Source organism: Copadichromis virginalis, linkage group LG10 (assembly GCF_057382275.1).
Source record: "Copadichromis virginalis isolate Kocher_CV1m ecotype Utaka linkage group LG10, C_Virginalis_male_GT1.1, whole genome shotgun sequence".
NCBI lineage: Eukaryota > Metazoa > Chordata > Actinopteri > Cichliformes > Cichlidae > Copadichromis > Copadichromis virginalis.
The window spans coordinates 3,660,565-3,684,440 of record NC_140627.1 but is presented as its reverse complement, the minus strand read 5'-3'; the positions used below and the strand labels follow the sequence as shown (position 1 = coordinate 3,684,440).

The 23,876-nt window shown below is 40.2% G+C and overlaps 1 long non-coding RNA gene across 2 annotated transcripts in view; it reads right to left on the bottom strand.

Moving 5' to 3' along the window:
• Positions 1–11,301, bottom strand: part of LOC146699678 (uncharacterized) — a 44,308-nt gene extending 33,007 nt beyond the window's left edge. The window contains exon 1 of one of the 2 annotated variants that reach the window (XR_014922442.1): positions 10,771–11,301. This is a non-coding gene — a long non-coding RNA (uncharacterized LOC146699678). The remainder of the gene's footprint in view (positions 1–10,770) is intronic. The other variant, XR_014922441.1, reaches the window with a different exon arrangement.
• Between the last annotated feature and the right edge of the window lie 12,575 nt (positions 11,302–23,876).

Here is a 23,876-nt window from a genome sequence, read left to right as displayed (position 1 = left end):
AAGTCACCCTCTGCCTCCCCACTGTAAGGTCTGGCCTGCTTGATGGGTCCATTATACTTGCCAGTAACAGTAACATTGCTGCTGCAGCGCCGTACCATTTATACCAGCTCTGAGGGCACGAGTACTCACTGCAGTGTTCACCTGAACGATAAGCGTTTCCACTCAGACAAAGCTCCACATTATAGGAAGAGAAGAAGTCAAAGCCTCATCGTTTCAAACTGTGGCATCATCATCTGCCTCTGTATGGTCTGTGAATCTCTGAGCTTCATTAAACCAGCAGCAAAAACTGACACAACCGTACGCTCGTGTGTTCACTCTGGTGGTGTTGGCAGGTTAAGAGGTTCACGGCTGAAACGACAACAAAGTGTGGCTTGCGACGGCAAGGGTGATGTCACTTTTGGCATGCTGCACCATTCCCAAGGGTGAGAACGGCAGGTACAGCGGACCCTAACACACAATGGAAGTCATTAGAAAGGGGCTACGTTACACTTTAGTTTGAAGCGATTCCTGTGCCCGTCTCTGCTTTCCCCTGCTAAAAGTCACTAAACTGTTGACGCACACCAGTTTGATCGTTTTAAATCAACGCTAGCAGTGCATCTAAAGGGAATCTCTCTGGGCCATAAGATTCAGCAAGTACTTGGAAGGTGTTACCTACTCTGTGGGCCCACTGCAGCAAGCACGAGCAACCTCAGCACCAATAAACACAGACACAAATCTTCCTTCCCCCCTGGGCAGCTCAGGCTAGAGCCATCAATTCCCACACGTGGTCACCACGTCTCCATTCAAACACATTTCATTAGACTCGCATCGCACTCTGCAGCAGGTAGCATGTGGCAATGATTTCAGACTTTGTCTGCTTTTAATAAACTGACCCCGAATGATGACTCGAACCAGTGTAGTGTTTGTTTTTGTAATGGTTGACTCTTAAAACGGGCTGCCATTATCACAATGTAAAACTGTCATGACCCTACAGTACATTTTTGTAATTTACCTGTAACATGTAAAACATCAGCTTCTCACAAGGAAAGTACGAGCTCGTCTAAGAAGATGGAAGAAGATTAAAAAAAAGAAAAACAAAGTAGTCCACCGTGTGGCCCACAATCTATTCATTGCTCCTGTTTAATGTCTTTTGGATGCATAATCCTTTCAGTTTCAATTGCAAATTTAACAGTCCCCAAGGCCCAAGCACCAGACTGGTCAATACAAAACCAGACAACTAATTACCGAGCACACCGTGCTCTCCTATATCCCCTCCTCCTTTCTTCCTCCATTTTTCTCTCCCCAGTTTCTCTCCCTCTCTGTCCAGCAGCTGTGGGGTTCATGTACACAAGAGCAGCAGTCAGGCAGTATTAGGTTTCCACTTCCCAGATCTCCCTTAAAAGCCTGTCCCATAATGGTCCTTCAGCCACACAAACACGCATAAGGTTTCAAAAAACAAAAAAAAGGAGAAGAAGCGCAATAAGTGAATATGGAGACATTTAGTTGAGCTTTTTGGCAAAAAGATTTCTGCTTTTCTTTTCTAGCTTTTCCCTCCATCAATTTTCTTCAGTGATTTTTCAGTGAAATCTTTTAAAATTTGTTAACGACAGGTTAATTGCTTTGATCGCACTGTTTCCTTATGGTTGAACACCCCAATAGTAAATTAAATGTTTAGTGAGAAACAAAGACATAAATGTTCATAATGTCCAGCAGTTAAGCAGTAGCTTTAACAGCGTGTAATTACCACGTAATTGACACTCTGTTTTCAAGCAATAAATTAGAGTGGAACGTGACAAGCTGCTTAGCTCATAAAAAATACTAAAAGCTGACCTACGTCTCAGCTCTAAAGTGGTTAGCAAATATGGGAGTGTCTAAATAAATTAGTGATGTTAAAAAATCCTTTGGTGGTTATTTTAATGATAAATTATTTAAGTAAATTATTAATTCAAGCTAAATATACTGTATAGCCCAAATCTCTGAACAGCAGATTAGACAACAACTATACAAAGTCATACTAGAAAGGTAAAACCTAATGTTGTACTATATCCAAAGAAAACACAATTACAAAAACCTAGATGATAATTTGACACAATGAAACTGAAACACAATTTTGTTATTCTATATAAAAAAGATAACTGATGCCAATTTTTATTAGAGGTGTAGCATGATTATAGATTGGCTCGCCTTAGAACACACGTGTATGGTGCAGAAACACTCAGCTGACCATATGACATACGGTGCTTGTGCTGTTTTTAGTGCAGATGAGAAAGAAGTTATCCTCTGCTTCCCATGAGTAAATATCCCGACTGTGACAATGATAACACGGTCATGATAGCACTCTCAGCGCTAACCCAGCCTCATGTTGTGCTGTGTTGTGACTGCTGTCCTTTGCTTTACGGCCTTCCTCTTTAAACAGACCCACTCTTGAGGCTTTGATCATGACCCGAACGCACACCAGCAGCTCAGCGCTGCCCCTAATTTGCTGATGGGTTTAAAAAGTCCCTCAGTTAAGATCACTTCCCTTAGATAATGGGAAGAGCTGCCCCCCCTGTGACCTAAGCGGAGTGTCCTTTGTCTCACTCCTAATGTTTGCCTTAGCCCATTGTGTCTGCATTATCCAACACCTCCACCCCTCCTTGTACCACAGCTTTGACGCGACAACCCTGCTGCACCACAAAGAGGAAACGCTAAATGTATGGAAACCATTTCCCAGGGAGCCCCCTGAGCTCTATATGGACTCCCCTCCCCCAACAACCCCCCCACAGCACTTATATGCGTGCCCGCCATAGAGAGCGCGGTGGTTAAAGAAGCCAAGCTGTTTAAAATAGTGCAGAGTCGAGGGGCTGGAAACACTAGACCTGACATATGCGCACACGCACATAAACACACGCAGACACACGTACGATGCCACAAAGAAGTCCCGCGACCCTTTGTCTGCACAGAAGAACGAACTCCTGTTGGCTCAAAGACAAGCAGACAAATTGCCAATGATCCTTTGACCCAGGAAATGGGCAACTGTCCAGAATAAAATTGCTGAAACACTAAATAAGATAATAAATATGTAAATTGGATTAGTGAAAGTACAAAGATGAGCACTTTTTCAAATAAGGTGTTCAAATAGCAAAACTGCAGAAGCAGTCTGGTGTGAGCACCTCACATTAAGCACTGGGATGCTGTTTAATCAGCGTCCTAGACGCGGTCACTCCAACAACCGCCTTCTGGTATACAGTAGAAACACAATGTTTGACTTGTGCTCTTTTATTTCCCTCCTTACATTTGTGCAGCAAAGGACAGAAAATATCAAATGGGCAAAAACAAATGAAGAAAAAAAAACATCGTATCAATAACTAAAACCTTTTAATGGCAGGTATAAAGTGAGCTGGAGGTGAAAGGAATGTAAAATAATCTTGCATCTTTATATCCGTCTTTCTTTTGTTCTTCCTTTCTGCTAAGTAGCACAAAGGACAGCTGGGTAAGAAATGGATCACTGGTAAAGAGACACAGCCTCCATCACAGACATGACATCACCCCCTTTATAAACAACCCTTTGGGGGCCATTTGTGCCAGAATCCAATGCTGCATGTGTGCTCATGTGTATGTGTGTATCTACTCTTGCTTTGCTTTTTAGATAATATTTTTTTCACATCACTTTAAGTTCAAAGACCGACATGTTGTTCTACTTTTCTTCTTCGTGTGGTAATAATAGGTTGAACTGAAAACTGTAGCCATGGGTATTAATTTATCACAGTGAACAATCCCAAACACTAAACATCTGTGTTATTTTCCATTGGCAATGCTCAAGACTTCGCTCAGGTCATTAATAATTCAATAATGAGTGACTTATGACGCATATCATCTGTCATCATTATTGTAGTGTTGAATGACACTTAGCATCCTCCTGCACTTCGTGCTATTTGTCAAAGTAAGTCATGCTAATCGCCCATAAAGTCATGACTTTCTTTTACCATATAAGTAAAGAGTAAACAACCCCTATGACTTTCCTCAAATACTAAAAAAATATCCAATGACAAATTATTGCACTTAAAAATGAAATCTCTGTCCTAAGAATACGTCCTAACATGTGAACTAACAGTTTAATGGTGCATCATCCTCGTGGAGGGCTACATGTGCATTGTGTACTAAAGGAGAGGGAGTGTCAACTCTGTAAAACAAACAGACTTGTCAAACTGGCATGCATAAATAAGTAAACCTGCATCTCAGAGTTTGGGCACATGCTAAAGGACGGGAGAGTTTTACTACATCCAGCAGGTGACCTTTTTAAGAAACATAATGTGATGTTTGTAACATTAGCCAATCAGAGAAGCAGATTCCCACCTTGGACAGAAACTATGGTGCTAATAGAATAGAACAGAATGCAATAGAATCCGTTCATTTATCATTGAATGGGTGTACTAACAGTTGCACGCTCAAAAGCTTCTGCTGGTGCATGAAAGAGTTTGCCAGTCATTTTAAAAGTTTGGCTTTAACGGTGGTTCCACCCCAGTTTGCAATTGTGCTCATATGGATGATCGTGTTTTTTGGACAGTGTTATTGGGATGAGGCACGAGCCACCAGCTCGATTAAGAAACTGAAGATGTCTTTCTGTGGAAGTCACGATTGCACCAATCATATCAGTAAACACTGAGACGATTTGCTGGTAGTGTTTTGCCATCTTTACAGTCTGGCCAGTAGACCACATGGTCCTCTCTGCTGGGACTCACAGATGGAATATTTGGATCCCCGACCCAAAAAACTGGATCATGTATCAATAAAGGCATCCTAACCTGTTCTTTGCTTATTACGTGAGTAACAGTTAGATGGAAAGCTAAAGTAGAATGGTAAAATCTAGAGCAGGGCGATATGACCAAAAATATTTATCATGGTATACATTTGAAAATTTGCAATAACGATATAACTGACGATATAATTGACACTAGACAAAATACTTTACAACTCCACAACTTTATTAGTGCAAAAAAAAAAAACCATCAATGTATTTTCACTTAAACAAGCAGCTGTTTTTTCTGTGCATTAAAGTTATATAAAAATTTAACAGTGCAAATGCAAATTCCTCGCTGATAGTTTAACCAAAAGGCATTTCCAGTGGAAACTGGCCGACATATCCTCAGCATAACCATGTATAACATCCACACAACTTAAAAAGAGGTTATACACACACAATACGGTAACATTATGTTGAAGCGCAGTACATATCACTCCGCGAGGCTCCGCCTACGACAGCCGTAATGCTCCGACAATCCATCAAGCGGTGCGGCTTCATAGCTTAGCAAAGTCGCACTGAAACATTTGACAGATTTTCGAGCGCCGTGCACATAAACTCGTTTCGAGGTCAGTAAACACAACCAGAGTTCATACATAAGGCACACGGGATTATAAGGGGCTCTGTCGACTTTCAGAAAAATCAAAGGATTGATTTTAAGTGTGCCGTATTTTCCAAAAAACACGGTAATAACGACGGCCCGCTAGCATGCGCTACCAAAAATAGTGCTTTGTTGTGTATCTGACGGACGAAAGCTAAACCAGTTCCACACCAGTGAAGCTGCAGCATTTTTTACAAACCAGTTCTGGTTCATCCGTTTCATTCAACGATCCACTTTCGCTCTTATATTCTCCGTCGCCGCCATGCTTTTTCCGCCATGTGCGTATGAAAACAAAAGCACTGCGCATGTGCGTTTTACCCATATTCTATCGTGATATTTCATTTTCTTATCATTGCCCAACATTATACCGGTATTACCGTGAACGGTATGATATGGCCCAGCCGTAGTAAAATCTCTTTGAAACGCTGCAGTAGTTTGGAGCCATTTCATGCTCCTTTTTTTCTATGTTTGAAAAAGTTTTTTATTTAACTGCAAACTTTGGTCAAGACAGTTGACACAACCGAACAGGCTTCTCTCTCTCTCATTAACTTTCAGGGAGAGACAGCAATTACGAACAGAAGCTAGAAGGTCTTTGGTTCATTTTAACACTTGCAGGGAAGATTTTATTCCACTTAAAATAACAGAAAGTGTTGTTGTCAACTCAGTTAATATTAGTTCACTTCACCATGGAATGGATGGCAACCTGTCAAGGGTGTACCCCGCCACTCAGCCAGTGACAGCTGGAATAGGCCCCAACCCTGGTTAAGAAAATAAATGAATGGATGGATGTCAGCTCCACGCCCGATGTGTGTGTGTGTGTGTGTGTGTGTGTGTGTGTGTGTGTGTGTGTGTGTGTGTGTGTGTGTGTGTGTGAGAGAGAGAGAGAGTGTGAGAGACAAAAAAGGAAAATAGTATAACTACAAGAGACTCTCACTTTGAGCTGAAATGTGATAAATGCAATGATTTTTATGTTGTAATTACTTTTTAATTATTCCTGTTTTCACTTACTAATTTACTAGCAAATACAAATCCAGTAAGTTTTTATTCTTGGATATAAATTGTGACATATCAGATGATAAAGTTATAAAAGCAATAATTTTGAATTATTCAGAGTCTCAAAATGAAGAAAACTACTATTAAATGCTTGCATCAGGAAATTGCCTAAGCCCAGATATCAGTATCATAACAGAAACGCTGGATTGGGCCTATTTTTGCAGTCGAATCGAGGCCAGTGTCACTAAGGTCTGCATTCAATTTGTATCTTGCTTTTATTTTGAAAGTTCTGATCAGAAGTGCTGTTTTTGGGACTCCTTTGTTGCTCGCTGCTATTCTTCATCTGCCATACTGTCTCTGGTTTACAATAAACTCTAATTAATGATCCAAGGAGTCATAACCAATCATGCTTTTGTCTACATCACACAGAGAAGGGAATGTCATTTAATGACGCAAACTTTATGACTTTAAAGCAGATATGCCAAGTTAAGATTGTTCACAATACATGATCGTCACATTGCTCAGGCCTAAGAAGCACCTGTAAAGCTCCTCTCTTCTCGGCCTTCGGGGATACGAACTCCTGCTCTATGAACAGCTGCATTGTTGGAGGAGTTATTTTGATCATATTTCTTCCTGGAACAGCATGAATTAACTGTACGCCACACTGTGTGCCTACATTAGTCAGCAAAATTCAACTAGAAACTGTCTCCTAGTTAGCCATTCTCAAAAACAAACAAACAAAGCAATGACGACTAAAAACTTTTTACTGTCCACACTTGCAACAGCACGAGCCTCCCTGAATTCAGCCTGGTGATATCCAGGCTTTGTTACAACAATTCATGTGTCAGAGGTAAAAACTGGAGCAGCCTGCTTGGTAAACAGAGACAAACAGGGCTTCCACTCACTGGTTTTACATGCACTCTAGTAATTTGATCATAACCCGAGTAAGACAATACTCACATTATTGGGACTGTCATACAAACATCTTAACAAAATTATCTTACTTGCATTAAGGCCGTAATCGGAGTAAGCAAAACTCGATTTACAGAAGTAATCGATTTTTAGATGAGCCTGACCACGTATAGAGCATATAGCACAGTATGTATACAGCTACCACACGAGTCATAGAGTGAAGCACATGCAAGGTGGTGTGTTTGGAAAGAGAAGGAGCCAGGTGAGCAGCAGTGAGCAATAAAACACGGTTTTCAGGCAACATCACATAGATGATTACCAGCACACAGGTTCGCACAGGTTGCATTATGATGAGGTACAAACATATTTATCTGAAACATAAGGGAGACGTGGCATAGCTGAGATGAAGTCAGTGGGAAAATGCACAACAGCAAACAGGGTGGAAGACGTGGGTGGAAGGGCTTGTTTAAAGCTTTTAAACCCTTATAAGTAAGTGTTTGATCTAAGGATTCAACGAATGCAGTTCTTAATGAAAGTTCATTTAGCTAAATGCCCTCTGACAATTCAAGGTGGATGCTGAGTGGAAAGACTTAAGTTTTAGAAAGATTTTAGTATTTCATTTTTATTTCCTGTTTGTCTCTCATCTTATGGATTTTAACAAACAAACAACTTAGGAACGTCGCAGACAATTACCTTAAAACCCTTGAAAATCATAGTAAATAGTACAGTGTGGCACTAACAGGCTCTGAGAATGACTCAAACACTACTTGGCAGGAATACTCAAATGTAAATCATGCAACTTCTCTCCTGGTTGAGTGGCAGAAAAGGAAACCACCTCCTATTTCCTGAACCAGTCGGATCCTGCCTGCGTTCTGGGTTTCTGTTTTCATCCTGAATGACACCTCTGTCAGTCACATGACAGTGGAAGCCTAACAGCTAATAAATCACTGCTCCTAACTGAGCTTTTCCTTTTCACTGCCTGCGCACAAGAACCAGGCTAATTTATAACTAGAACAGGCTTGCAGGAGAGGCTAAAATTGGCCCGGGGAGGTCAGGGAGGTTATCTGACGACATGTCGTTACTTGGCTTAAAAAACAGCAGTGGAGATTGCCAGCAGACATACTACTGGAAAACATACACAAATGCATCCCAGAGAGGAGTAGAGAGGGTTTCCGATTAGACGATGAACTGCACCGTACCAACTGATTAATAGTCATAGAAGACAACTGCAGTCTTCTTCACTAGCACTGAATTCTGGGAGCTGAGAAACTCAAGTAAAGTTTTTTGTCATTTTTACAAATCAGATTTTTACTTTATTATTTAATAAGTGCATTTTATAATTTGTAAAAGAAGAAAAAAAGTAATTTTAATCCAAAAATTCTGCCATTACCTCCTAAAAAGGGTCAAAAAATATTTCTGAGCACAGCTGGAATTTTTACATTATTTTAATATTTGTTCAAGCTAACACTGGGAGAGAAAAGCAAAAGCTGCAAGTGTGTAAAGAGCCATTCACCAAGAAGAAACCGATCGACAGCATCATCCTCAGTGCTGAGCAGTCACTTTAAGTTTCTATTTACTCTCATATTACGCTGCTGAAGCTGGAAATCCAACTTTCTGACAGACTTTTTTTCCAAGAAGATGTGCAGTTCTGTGCTCCTTCACAACACTATGACCCACATAATCAAAATAAAGAACCAGACCCTGCAGCACAGCTCGTGTGCATGCATAAAGGAGCTATGGTAGCAGCTAGGCTTCATCCTGCATACTATAAATTCAACTGTGTTCAGAGAACGCCATAAATAAATTAAAAGAGGCACATCTGAGGCTTTTAAAACGTGGCTCTAAAAACTACCTTTCACAGGAGAAATAAGCCCATTACAGCCAGTCGAGACACTCAATTCCCATGTTACTGAGATGTCTAATGAACAAAGGGAACGAGGGAGGCACAGAGTGAGGCGGTCAGAGAAACGGGTTCTGATTTCCTCAAAGAGTGAGGTCAAAAACCCCAAACTGCCAGTGAACCATCAAGGTGAGACACATAAATCACGGCTCTAAAGTTCAGTAGTTTCCTAAAATGAGTTTCTTGCTCAACTCAGCTAATTTCTCAAGACTCTCACAAACCACAGCTTTCTCTGTGCAAATGAGTGAAAAGGCTTACTTTATTAAACTGACACTTTACATAGTTTGTCAGACCCTTAAAGAATATTTGCACATCAAAAAAAATTAAAGTAAAATAAAATGTGAATTTTAAATGATGCTAGTGATATATTTCATGTAACTGATGATTTACATTCAGGAAACAAGAAGCTTTTTTTTAACTGCACCAACATTTGTGAGTTTAAATGAGCTACAACATTACTTAAAATAAATAGGTAACAATATTCTTTCTAAATTACAATTCAGAGGATTTTTTAATTCAAACTAAATCTTAAGTCCTATCATATATTATTATCAACTAATTATTGAGCAATAACATATCTCAAATATATAAATAATGTTAATTATTATAAATGTTGGTCCAGTGCTTCTCACATATGTGAAATGTGAGGTCCCCCTAACATTTCACACAATGGAGTTATTCGGGGGGCTCGCAGTAAAGTATTACTTTCCCTGTAACCTGCATTATTTATTCCTTCAACAGCACTACAACAAAAAATCTGAATTCCTCAAGCGCTTCATCAAAGGCCGATGAAATGTGGATCGAAGCTTAGCCCACCGTATCCACTGCAAACTTAGGAACTTCTCTTTCTCTCTCTCTATGATTTTGTATCAAAACATTTGCTCATTGTCTCATTTCTTTTCTCTTGTTCATCACTTCGTTCCTGTAAAAGCAGTGACGGTGTAAAATACACGAGACATGAACAGTTTTGTCGGTTGGTGAGGCTGACGGTGTCTTAAATACTGTGCGGTGTCTCACAACTGCACTCCACCCCATTTAAAAAACAAATTAAAAAATTCCAAACTCATAAAAAAGTGAAGCTACTGAGCAGCTGATAAATTGAATTAGCTAAAATAAATGGCCTCCACAGCAAGCCTCCTTGGAGTCGAGCACGGGTCCCTGGCTACAAACGGACACATGTTTCACAGAGGCGTAACTAAATGACTAGTAAAGTTTTCACAACCATTGTTCTGTCCGAGCCGTTCTCTTTGACCTCTTCAAAATCCCTTCCCCCAGTCAACTGCTCCCACCCCATCTCTCCACCTCGCCCCCCCTCCCACCAAATAAAATAAAAAAATGTTTTAAAAATCATTAAAAATCATTGGGACACAAATTCAAAGATCTAGCCTCTCCTGTCACCAAATTAATTTAAGACTGACAAGAAATATAAGGAAAATCAGGCTTATTTTGTTAATACTTGGGAACGGAGTTTAAAGTCCAACTAAAGAAGTTAAAGCAGGCAACAAATGAATCAATAGAGCCATGAAGAGTGCTCCTGAGATTTCAGGCAGATGGATTCTTCTTAGGGACAGAACTTGTCAAAAGTGCTAAGAGGAAAGCACTTACCACACAGATCCTGACGTCCGAGCCCAAGAACGAAAGCTTCCTATCTTGTCTGTCTCCAATCCACTTCCATTTTTCTGAGTTACTATATTGCAACTCCCACCCCACGGAGAGCCGGATAGCAGAGAGTGCGACAGAGAGAGGGAGAGAGTCAAACACACACACACACACACTGGGGTGGGTCGGTGGGGGGGCTTAGTCCTGGTGTGGAGATGGAGGGGACCATTGCAGCTGTGCACTTCGTCAGTATCTCCTCAAATCCAATCCTCTGCTCCATGTGTGTCTGCAGCACCGCGGAAAAAGGCAACGGAAACAAAGTGATCCTCTTACACACAGCCCAGAGAGAGAGAGAGAGAGGGAGAGAGACGAACAAGGCGAGGAGCAAGAAAGAGTGCGAGAAACATACGCGGGGAAGGGTAGGGAAAGAAAACAAGTGAGCTCGTTTGAAGGCCGAGGAAGCTCGAGTATAAGCAGGTTCAAGTTTTCAGCGTTTTCTTTTACTTTGCCACAGAATGCCGGCCGAGTGGGAGGGAACAAGTGAGAGCTTCTAGGAAGGCAAGGAAATAGTGCATAATACCTTCCAGCTTCCTTCAACCCCCCCTTCTCCCTCCCTCCCTCTCTCCCTCCCTCTGTCGCTTTTCTCTCCCTCTCTATCAGTCTTTCTTTCAGTCTCTCAGTCCAGTAATAACCCTGTCTGTGGCAACCCCCCTCCACTGGGTGCAGGAATGCAAAGCAAGAGTTTCAAGAGGCCCAGTTAGACAACCTCAGAGTCACTGCACCTTGACCCGCAGGTCAGACGCAGGGCGTGTGTATGTATATATATATATATATATACACATACGTGTGTGTGTGTGTGTGTGTGTGTGTGTGTGTGTGTGCATGCGTGTGCACACGTTAAGGGGTGTGGAGCTTTTAGTTGTGTCTGTGTGTACCTAAATCTGTGGGGCAGCTTTACCTCACAAGATCATATAACCATACCTGGACAGCCACTTGACAGAGATAATACTGGTGGACACTTACACCACTGCCGCAATCAGGGTAACACTTACTGCTGCTACATGGCAACAATGACTGCCTTCACTCAGCAAGATTAATTGTATTAAATTGTTCTGGACCTTTCCAAATGACCAAATAACTCAAATTAAAACATCCACTCGTGGTGCTCTTCTGAATTAATCTGAAGAAGCTGCTGTTTCTGGACAGCCCACAGTGTTGGAGTGAAGCACATTCAATCACACAGGTTTACAAAGGAGTGTCAATTTGGGAATTTATTTACACGTGTATGTCATAATTTCATCATTTGCTGTTTAAAGTTCACTCCAAATAGCAAATATCACAAACAACACACACATGCAAAATGAAAAAAAAAACATTAATGGGATCCCTCTTTCTTTTTTTTTAGCAATTCAAAGATGACATGAGACACGGCTGGAGCTGAAGTTAGCTTTTGTTTTTTTACTTTCAGATTACTGGCAGTTAAACAGACACACACACTCTGGAGTGGACTTGGTTTTGCTTGGACAGTGTGCTGAAACAAGCGTTTAAATCCCGCCAATCAGGCAGGTTTGCATCATTTGAATGAGACAAGCTGGTACAGTCCTCCAGTCGGTGCCCAGTATTGTCGCTGTCCTGCATGTTTAAAACCTATTCTTCTAATTCATTCAAGTGTTCCTATTAATATGGGTCCATCCTGCCCCCTCCCAGTCTATTTGCCAATCCCTCAAACGAACACAGTTCCCATAGCTTATGAACAAAAAACACTGCATACAGAAAGTTTACCATTGTTTGTTTAAATCATTAATGCAAATATTATAGATTTACTTTTGTTTTGAAGACTTCCATCTCCGTATGGACACCTTTTATCAATAAAAAGTACTAAAAGTCTCCATGAGCTGTTTGCAATACAGCTGTTATAATGGATAGTTAACAAGGAAAGTTGTGAAAAGCCTCTCACATACACTCAAACACATCAGTGATGGAACAACAAACGCTAAAAAAAAGGATCGTATCACTTACCAGTTGACATTTCATATTCGTGCATCAGTCTCCATCAGCAGAATAGCACTGACTGGGTGATGAAAGGCATACTTTACTTTATGCATCCACTTATAAGACCCATCTGTGCTCATATCACAAAGTAAGGTTTAATGAGGTTACAGGACCCCACATAAAAGGAGACAGCTTGCTCAATTGGACACTTGAATGCTTACATAAAACCCAGGTTCCATATATTTGCATTTCTGAAGAAGCTTGCATAACCATGATTTTGTTTTCAGATGCAAATGATTTGGTACAATATATATATATATATATTTGTCAAGGTGCAGTGACTCTTTATATATATATGTATATACAGATAGATAGATAGATAGATAGATAGATAGATAGATAGATAGATAGATAGATAGATAGATAGATAGATAGATAGATAGATAGATAGATAGATAGATAGATAGATAGATAGATAGATAGATAGATAGATAGATAGATAGATAGATAGATAGATAGATAGATAGATATACACATATATAACCCTAAAAAGATTTTAGCTTTGCTGCTAACAGAAAAATCACCAGGTAGAACAGGAAGACACATGTCACCCTGTCACCCTGTAAAACACTCACTGCCTTCACTAAGTGCAGGCCAGTTGTGCTAATGTGCAGTCGCTTCACAAAGAGGCAGAAAAAATCCTGTTAGCGTGTGTGATGATAAATATTTAGAGATCGTGAAAATAAACAGATATTATCGCACTATATTTGAGTCCATTTTAGTCCTCTCGGGGCAACAATGAAAGCAGAAGAAGGATTTTAAAAGATTTCTGTTAAAGCAAAGAAAGCTGCTTATTAGTAAATGGTTCACAACGGAGACTTTGTGAGAGGGAGACGCAGCCCCTAAAAAAAACATTTTTAAATTCTAAATTTTTCTTATTTGGAGAAAAAAAAGTTTTCATAAACTGTCTCTATGTGCATTAGGGCTGCCACGATTAGTCGACTATTAAAATAATTGTTTGTGGCAGCCCTGATGTGCATGCAGTTTTAATGTCTTGGTTACCACTGAAATCAAAGTACATTTAGTCAATATTCCAAATACACACTGGCTGGAAGCCTTCCAATATGGCTGACAAGTGAGCTAACTATTAAGGACCTAATACAGGTTTAGTAAACCAAGAATATTTTCTTGTGAAACTTTGTAAATTTTAAATTTATTTTTAATCATCATAATAAATATTGACCACTTTATTCATGATAATTATTTCTGGATCTTTACCCTACAATATGAAGCACCTTGAGGGTGATGTTGTTGTGATTTGGCACTATATGATGACCAAGCTAATTAACTCCTATCATCAGTGCTAGACCACAGTCATTTTTAAAACTGTGAGCACAAGGCAGAAGAATAAAAAAAAATGTGTTATTTATCACCATCTTCTGAGTAAAATGTAAAATACATTGTTACAAGTTACTGAATTTCTATGAAAAATGATATAAAATAATTTCTGTTTAACGCCTTTTCATGTGTTTTTGACCAGTGATGACTGTCTGGAAGATTCTGGTCTTTTGTCCAATTTGGTGGAACCACTTTGGGTTGTCTCTTGGACCTCATCCTGCCTTGACTTTCACTGCTTTCTCTGCATAATTTCATTCACAAACATCAGTAGTATTGTTCTGCTGACAGAATCATCATTCACCTAGAAACCAAACTGACAGCTGTGAGTCACGAACACTGAATGAATATCAAACAGAGCAAAGCTAGCCATCCTTTACACAGTAAACGGCTTTGGATTGTGCCATGTTACCTACAGATGTAAACTTCTTTGAAAATTATTTGTTGCCCCACAATTTTTCTTAATGGAATATGATTGGACGTTGGTTTAAATAGGTGACCATGGCTCAGGAGGTAGAGTAGATCATCTACTAATTGGAAGGTTGATGGTTTGATCCCTAGCTGCTCCAATCTGCATGCCAAAGTATCCTTATGCAAGATACTGAACGTGTGAAAGCACTTGTGTGATGCTACCAATGTTACCAATGTCCAGTTTCTTCATCCATCCATTTTCTTCTGCTTATCCAATTCACAGTTGCACGGGGATCAGAGCCTATTCCAGCAGTCACTGGGGTCAGTTTCTTCATATTGGAGTTAAAAATGAAAATAAAACAATTTTCTGCTGCTTTTGAATTTTCAGCCTCTTACTAAGTGCTGGTCGCTCTTCTCTCTGCTAGTCCTTTTCAACAGCATGTAGAGCAGGACATTAATACATAGCCTACAGTTAAACCTTATTGTCCTATGGCGAGTCTGCCCAAACTGGATTAGCTTCAGCTCTAAATAAATAATAATAATATAGTAGCATTTTAGAATAATAGTAAAAACGCTGGGCCAAGTTTGAAGTTGTATAGAGCTGCATTGGGATTTTTGTTCTCCTTCTCCGTTCTTATTCTTCTTTTCACTCTGGAGGTAGCTCAGATATATCTCTAGCCTGCTGCTGCCCTCCACAGGTAACGAACAGCCACACAATTCAGTCAGTGTTTCAACTGCATGAGAAAAAGCAATAAATAGTCCCAATACTGTTCACATGCATGTGCTTCTGGAGGAATTTAAATTCATACAGCTCATAAAGCACGTGGGCTGGATAGATATTTACAAAAATATAAGATATGCTATTATAATTCAGATCCAACCTTACTGGGACTTAGTGAAGCTAAACTGTGTGCTTAACATTTTTATTCTCTCATTATCATTTTATGTAGAGCATGCTGAATTTCCTGCGCTAACATGGGCAGGAAACATCTGACAGCATCTGTTTGTTTGATCCTTAACGTGTGACGCAATCACTGTTAAGATTTCACGGCAGCTTGGAGGTGTTCAAACCTCTCACAGCCCTCCTCTGCTGTATGGGAAAACTGAGTGTTTAAATACTACACGCAGAGCGAGTCCTGATCCATAAACAGTCAAAGGAATGTGTGGAGCAGTCTACACAGTCTGTCCCTTTGTTTCTCACAAACACACATTAGCAATATCTTAAAGTTTCTCTGTCCTTTTACTGAACCAATCCAGGGTTGAAAGGGGGAAATATCCAAATGCCAATAAAAATGAAAAACTTACTTGTTTACATGAACGATGAGCTCAGCACCATGACACAGCAGAGATGCATCACTGTGCTCTCCATGCTGTGAAAACAACGACATTTAGTGAGGGCAGATTAGAGGATGTCATGTGTGGTATCTTAGTACAGTGCCTCAATTCACTTTATTCAGTATTCAGCTTTTAAAGTATCTCACACACTCAAACAGTGTGCGGAAAGCCGTGGGCTACAATCATTTATATATTATTCTTTCTATTTTTGTGGCTCTTGAAAATGACCGAGGACACCTGAGTTATACACAATAATGTTTGGTGTTCCGGCCTAAAAGAAAGTATGGTGTCAGGGAATTCATATTTTAAATCATTCACTAAAATCCCAAACATTTAAGGGAATGTGTGCCTGAATAAGTAAAAACACTGGAAGAAAAGATATCAAAAAACTCAAATGAAAAATATTTTGCATTTTTCCGGAACTTCTCAACCCTGTCTCCCAGTAAATTAAAGAAGCCAAAATCTTCAACATCTTCAACAAAGATGATTAGAACAAAACAGAAAGTCAAGACAAATTTCCTTTGTTTGATTAGACCAGAATGTATCTTTGACAAATTCAAGTCAAAAATAGCAGCAAATAGAAGGAAAGAAAAGTTATCTGATGAAAATGTATTTATTTAAAAAGATATTTTACTGCTAACAGCAGCTGGTTGAACTCACCCTGTAGTTTCCTCTGTTGTTTTCCTCCAAATGAGGGAGAGGAAGGATCCAAGGCTTTCTTGGCTGATGCAGCATTTTTCCTGGCAGCTTTGATGCTGCTTTTCATTGTAGAAATGTATGGCCTTTGCTCTACACACCAATATCAACCTTTCAAATTAATTCTACCTATAAAATAAAACTTTATCGTTAAGCAAACCATAGCTAATGCATCCGGTAAACTAGCTAAGTTTTAAGCTAAGCTAATTAACGCAACAATTAATAAAATTGTAATTTTGATGTAAATTTACACTTTAATTAGCATCCAAAGAACAAATAAGATACATAATAAGATGTTAAGAGTCTTTCAGAGATGCAGGGAAACACTGAAAAAAGACGTGAAAAGTGCAGATGGTTAGCTGCAGCTAACAGGTACATACATCAACCTGACAGTCACAGAAGCCAGAGCAGAGGGCCTGGTGCAAAGGTGCTGTATGTAACTGTGAGAGAGCCCAGGTAATGGGATAGACAGTTTGATGGATAACTGTACTATCTATGATAACTACTAAGAATGAAAATAAATATGTATCCTGTAAACCTGGAGGTTCTTATTCTGCAGTTTTGTCATTCTGAGTCATCCCTCCTGTCTACCAAGTTATTTTTTCACAAATAAATGTGCTATATTTTCTCTCTCTCTTGTTCTTTTCTGTGGTTCAGACATGTGTGAGTCACTTCATTTGTGCTTGGCTATAATTTTCCATTAGTGCAAGAAATCCCATGTACACTGTCCATGTGAAAATATTTGCCAGTCTTTTTAAATTCAAACTACAGATGTAACACAAAGGGTTTAAGTCGGACTCAGAGTCCTTGACTAAGTCAAATTCCATTCAGTGGCTCTGGCTGGACTTATGCCCGTGAGGCGTGGGACCCCTGGAGGTGTTCTGTGGGGTCTGACTGAGGGAGATTGGTAGAGGATGCTTTGGGGCGTTTGCAGAAGTAGAGTTTTAAGTGCTGAGGATAAATTTGGCAGCGCGTTTATAGGTTCTTGAAAATTTAGGCTATTTTTTGTTACATTATCTACAATTACACGGGCTATGCAGTAATTTTTTTTTTTACTTTAGTGACCTCTGTGGTTTTACATCAACCTCAAAAAATAACCACTTGCTAGTACCTGATTTTAAAAAAAGGATAATAATATTAGACACTATAAAAATGTTCAAATCAATAAAAAATACAATTTTTACAATCTTCATATATAACCTATGATACAGTAGTGTGCGCAGTACACATTTAAATGTGCTATGACAGTAACTGTTAGCAGTTCCGATAATGTGTGGAATACTATTAATGATGTGTTATAAATATTTACAACAGGAATGCATTTAAAGCTCACAGGTACGTACATGGGCTCCACTCCAGCAGTCACATTGCGGCCTGTGAAAGAGGTGTGAATAAAACATAACTACGCCTACTAATAACCTTTTTGTCAGACCTTAGTGAAGCAAACGGAAACTTTTTTTCATTTAAACACATATGCACGTAATGTCAGATTAGTGGTGGGGATAATTTGTCGTGCTGAGAGTTGCAGGCTCTTCCCAGGATTGGACATGTTTGGCGAGGTGTGAGTGTGTCTTGGAGGCCAGGTCAACGCCTTGAGCTCATTGTCATCTGTCTGTAGACATGTTTTGATCAGAAACCATAGCAGCCACACAGAGATGGTCGAAAAAATCCTCCCCCTCACCCCAACAGTTGACAGCAGATGGCTGCCCCTCCCTGAAACTGGTTCTGCTGTTAAAAGGGAGTTTTTTCTTCCCACTGTTGCCTAAGTGCTTGCTCAAAAAGGGTCATATGATTATTGGGGTTTCGCTGTATTATTGTAGGGTCTTTACATTACAATATAGAGTGCCTTGAGGCAAGTGTTGCTATGATTTGGCACTATATAAATAAAACTAAAAAACCAAATAAGGTTTTTGCATGTCCTGATACACAATGCCAAAGGTAGTCTGATTACAAATGTTAGTCAGTTAGTAATGTTATTGAAACTGCACTTGTGTCAGGCCACAGTAGCTGTGCAGCCATGGGTCCTGCTGAAATGGGGGTATAGCCTGTTACTGGATCTGCTTTTGGATCACCAAATTCGAAGTGAAGTTGGAGAGTCCCGGTTATTCTTTTCTCACTAGCTGAATTCTTTTTCATAACTTCAGGTTTTCTTCAGCTTGGCCTGATGCATGTTGCAATAATTCACCGGTGTGAAGAAAAAGAGGAATAAAAAAGAACAGACTGTTGAGCTGTTTAAAAGCCTTTTATTTCTGCCTCCACCCTTCATTTATTCTTCATACCTACAGAGTGCCCTGGGTAGTATATCCAGACTCCTTCAGAGCAGGATTAGGTATTTGTATATATCCAGAATAGCCTAAAAACCTTCCATAAAAAAGTGCCTGCACTCAAACACTCAAACTCCCTTCGCTTTGCAGAATGGTCCAACAATCTGTTTTCTGCTTATACACATAAGCCATCATAAAAAAATATCGATTTTGTCTTAATTATAAGCTTCTTGCAGACTTGTAATTATAAATGGCCCGGTCATTTAGGTAGTTCCCAAACGTAGTGAAAATCAGTGTGTTTAAAAGCTACTATAATTAATACATGTTGGCTTGGCAGCTATCGTACCCACCATCAGTCATGCAGACAAGTTTTTCATAGCTGCTGCCAATATCAAGTTCCCTGTCATATGCATTAGTCAAACTGTTGATATAAAGAAAGGTTCTTTAAGGACAGCCTCATAAATACCTTTAACATTGCTTATTCTCTCCTCCTGCCAAACAGCCAGAGGGTTCAAAATAAAACTAGATATGCTAAGTGAGCTGGCAGGAAGACAATGGTCTTAGTGAGCTCCTCGGTGATCTGGGCCATGAGCTGGTGGGGGGAGGGGGACAAATTAAAGAAGAACACCGTGGACCGAAAGGGCTTAAGGTAATGATTTATGGTCCCGGGATCCAGCAAATGTTTCATCATGTATTAATAGCATCTTCATTTTTTCCCCTTTTAATCGACTGGAAGCCAAGACGCTCTTTTTGCTGATTGTGACTTTGCCTAAATGGGAAGCTGAATGTTAAACATCTGGAGTACTCACTGCGGCCTCTTCACTGTGCATTTGTGACTTCATTTCTTAGCAGCTGCTTCTAAAAAGGAAAAGGATTCACTGCCACTTTAGCCTTACCTCATAGACACCAATTAAAAACTTAGTGCAGGAGATTAACCGGAAAAACTAATGTGCTTTACTGCAGTGACTAACAAGTGGCAAATTACAGTCATGAAAAAACATGTAACAGCTGCCACTATTGAACGCTGATGTGCATTTATTTAAGTAACTACAGTCATAGTTTGTACACATTATTCTTGAACACATTTTATTCATACCAGGCCTGTTTTACCTTACTGTTGGTTAGCAATGTGTCAAAACTACGGTGTCATTTTAAGTACAACGACACAAAATTAAGCAACGACAAAAAGAAAAACACAAAAACATCTCAGGAAATACAACGTTAAATAAAACACACACGCAACATTTAACAAAAGAACAACGCTACCAAAAAGACGATATATATTAGCAAGATATTACCTCCTCACTACATACGACTCTGGATACTGTAGCTCCTGTGAAAACTAAGGCCTCAAATCAGAAGTACCTGACTCCGTGGTATAATTCTCAAACACGTAGCCTAAAGCAGATGACTCGTAAGCTGGAGAGGAAATGGATGTCACAAATTTAGAGGATCATCATTTAGCCTGGAGAAATAGTTTCTCTTCAGCACTGTAGCCAGGCTGACAAACAGTCAGAGCTCTGTTGAGCCAACCATCCCTTTAACGTTAACTAGTAATGACTTCATGAACTTCTTCACAAATAAAATTTTAATCATTAAAGAAAAAATTACCAATAATATTATAATATTATTATAATAATATTATCTACAGCTGCTTTCAGTACCACTGATATTCATTTAGACTCTTTTTCTCCAGTTGATCTTTCTGAGTTAACTTCAATAATTACTTCCTCCAAACCATCAACGTGTCTTTTAGACCCCATTCCTACAAAACTGCTCAAAGAAGTCCTGCCATTAATTAATTCTTCAATCTTAAATATGATCAACCTATCTCTAATAATCGGCTATGTACCACAGGCCTTCAAGCTGGCTGTAGTTAAACCTGTACTTAAAATCTCTAGACCCAGCAGTCTTAGCTAATTATAGGCCAATCTCCAACCTTCCTTTCATATCAAAAATCCTTGAAAGAGTAGTTGTCAAACAGCTAACAGACTCCAATTTGTGCATGTAAATGGAGAGTCCTCTTTACACACTAAGGTCAATTATGGAGTTCCACAGGGTTCAGTGCTAGGACCAATTCTGTTTACATTATACATGCTTCCCTTAGGCAGCATCATTAGAAGACATAGCATACATTTACACTGCTATGCAGATGACACCCATCCAAAATGCTGCAGCAAGAGTCCTGACAGAGACTAGAAAGAGAGAGCAGATTTCTCCTGTATTGGCTTCCCTTCATTGGCTTCCTGTTAAATCCAGAATTGAATTCAAAATCCTGCTCCTCACATACAAGGTCTTAAATAATCAGGCCCCATCTTATCTTAATGACCTTGTAGTACCATATCACCCTATTAGAGCACTTCGCTCTCACACTGCAGGCCTACTTGTTGTTCCTAGAGTATTTAAAGTAGAATGGGAGGCAGAGCCTTCAGTTTTCAGGCCCCTCTTCTGTGGAACCAGCTTCCAGTTTGTATTCGGGAGATAGACACTATCTCTATGTGGCGGGAGGTGTGGTCCCGGGTGCGGCTGCAGGGGAGGAGTGGTGCAGTGAGCTCAATGGGGCGGTGCTGGAGATGCCGGTGAGAACAGCTGATGGCGATTTGGACTGATGGTGGTTTCCTTCCCTTTTTATAGTGAGACGGAGAGGAGCGGAGGGAGAGGGAAATCAGCTGGGACCGACAGCTGTCAGACTGTGTTCAGTCATAACCTGGGAAAACTATAAATAAATGTGGAATCTGGTGATAAAGACCTGTGTGTGTGTGTACCTGTGTGTAGTGCATTTCACACTCTACTTTTAAGATTAGGCTTAAAACTTTCCTTTTTGCTAAAGCATATAGTTAGGGCTGGACCAGGTGACCCTGAATCCTCCCTTAGTTATGCTGCAATAGACGTAGGCTGCCGGGGGATTCCCATGATGCATTGAGTTTTTCCTTTCCAGTCACCTTTCTCACTCCCTATGTGTTAACAGACCTCTCTGCATTGAATCATATCTGTTATTAACCTCTGTCTCTCTTCCACAGCATGTCTTTATCCTGTCTTCCTTCTCTCACCCCAACCAATCACAGCAGATGGCCCCGCCCCTCCCTGAGCCTGGTTCTGCTGGAGGTTTCTTCCTGTTAAAAGGGAGTTTTTCCTTCCCACTGTCGCCAAAGTGCTTGGTCATAGGGGGTCATATGATTGTTGGGTTTTTCTTTGTATGTATTATTGTACAATCTACTGTGCAATATAAAGCACCTTGAGGCGACTGCTGTTGTGATTTGGCGCTGTGTAAATAAAACTGAATTGAATTGAACTGAATAAAAAAAAAAACTATTGCAATTTTTGTATTTATTTGCAGGGTGTTTTTACAAGTTTGAAAAGTAAAGTTTTGTTGTTGTTTTTCAGAGTATTCACGATTGTTGTTTTTGTAATGTTGTGTTTGCGCTCGTTGTCATTAGCATAAAGATTTGCAGCTTTGCAGCAGCCCGTACAAATGTCTGTGACACAGCTGTTGGTCAAGTTCCCAGAGGTAGTCGTTTCTGGAGATCTATTGTCTCATTACCCTCTCTGTCTTCTGTTGGTTTTCTGGTTCCTTTGCATTTTCAGTTACTTCTTGTCTTATTTTGAAAAGCTGTGCATCTCCAGTGGAGCTTTGTTGTGTTTGTTTTCACCTATGTGTCACCTGTTTGCTCTCTCGTTGTCTGTGTTTCATGAGCCTCTTCTTGGACTCCTGTTTCCTTGTAACTGCAGGTTGGACTTTGTGTTTAACTGGTTATTGGATCAGCCATTAAAGGCTCACTTTTTGATTATTTAACCTGCCTCTGTTATCCTACACTTGGGTCCTCTCTCCTGTGAACCCTGACCCTGATTTTAAATACATCTTTTCTTCAGCGCTAAACCAGCATGAACACAAGTAGCCTTCAATTCTTCGTGCCAATGTGTAGTTAGAGAACACGTGAAGAGTCAGGAGAGGTGAGATGGCTCCCTTCTTTCTGAGTGGACACGTGAAAGTCAAGGTAGAATATTAAACAAAACAGAGGTGAAAAATGATGGAGAGCGTGTTCACTTTTGAGGTGAAAGTTCAATCCAATCGAATAAAAAATTTGAGGAAAAGGGCAAACAGACCACAGACTGCCACCTTTACAGTGAGATGCTTATTTCCTAGGCAACAGAGCCGAGAGCAACAACATAACCAGTCCCACAAGAAAAGATTTACGCTCAACATCACTCATTACCACGAGATGTTGATAAGCGATGCCCACACTGACGGCCCAAAGAAGCACATCTCAGCAGACTGACAGAGGCTGCTGGGCTCTCAGTAATGAGGGAGCCAGACAGCCGCCTCACCTCCTATTTGTCGACTGATGGAAGTCTTGTTTGGCCCAGCTGCGTCTCCATGGAAGTGGCACCTTGAGGGGCTGCTCCCCGCCCCACCTCATCCCTCACCCTCCCACCAAGTTTCTCATCACATCCTGGTGAGAGGCTGGAGCTGCTGTGAAACACCAGCCCCTTGGCACAGAGCCCAGATGGAATTATTTCCCCTGCACGACTTTTATCTGACCATAAAGCACAACCCAACAAGGGCAGAACCCTCAGAAAAGCACCATTAAATGCTGAGTGAACAGAGAGCAATTTAAAATCCCCCCTCTTCTTCTTCTTCTCCCTTTTTTTCAGCCTCCCTTTCTTTACCATAAGCTATTCTCAAACCTGACTATAAAGAAGGCGGCTGTTAATTGATATTCAGCTTGGGGGATTAAAGACCTACGTGGACAAAGCTGTTAAATATGTGCTCAGAATGGCGATGTGAAGAATGCTCTCTGATGCTTTCTATTCATGTGACGGCTGCAAATTGCCTGCAGTGTGATCTTGGAACAGCTTTTCCTGAATCAGCCCTACAGCAGCAGAAGGCTGGCTCCACATTTATTTATTTATTTATTTATTTTTTCACATTTCTACAGTTAAAACTCTTTGACAATGCCGACTCAGCTGGAAGACGAGTCTCACAGTTGGTGAGGGAAGCTTGCGTAACATATACGAGCT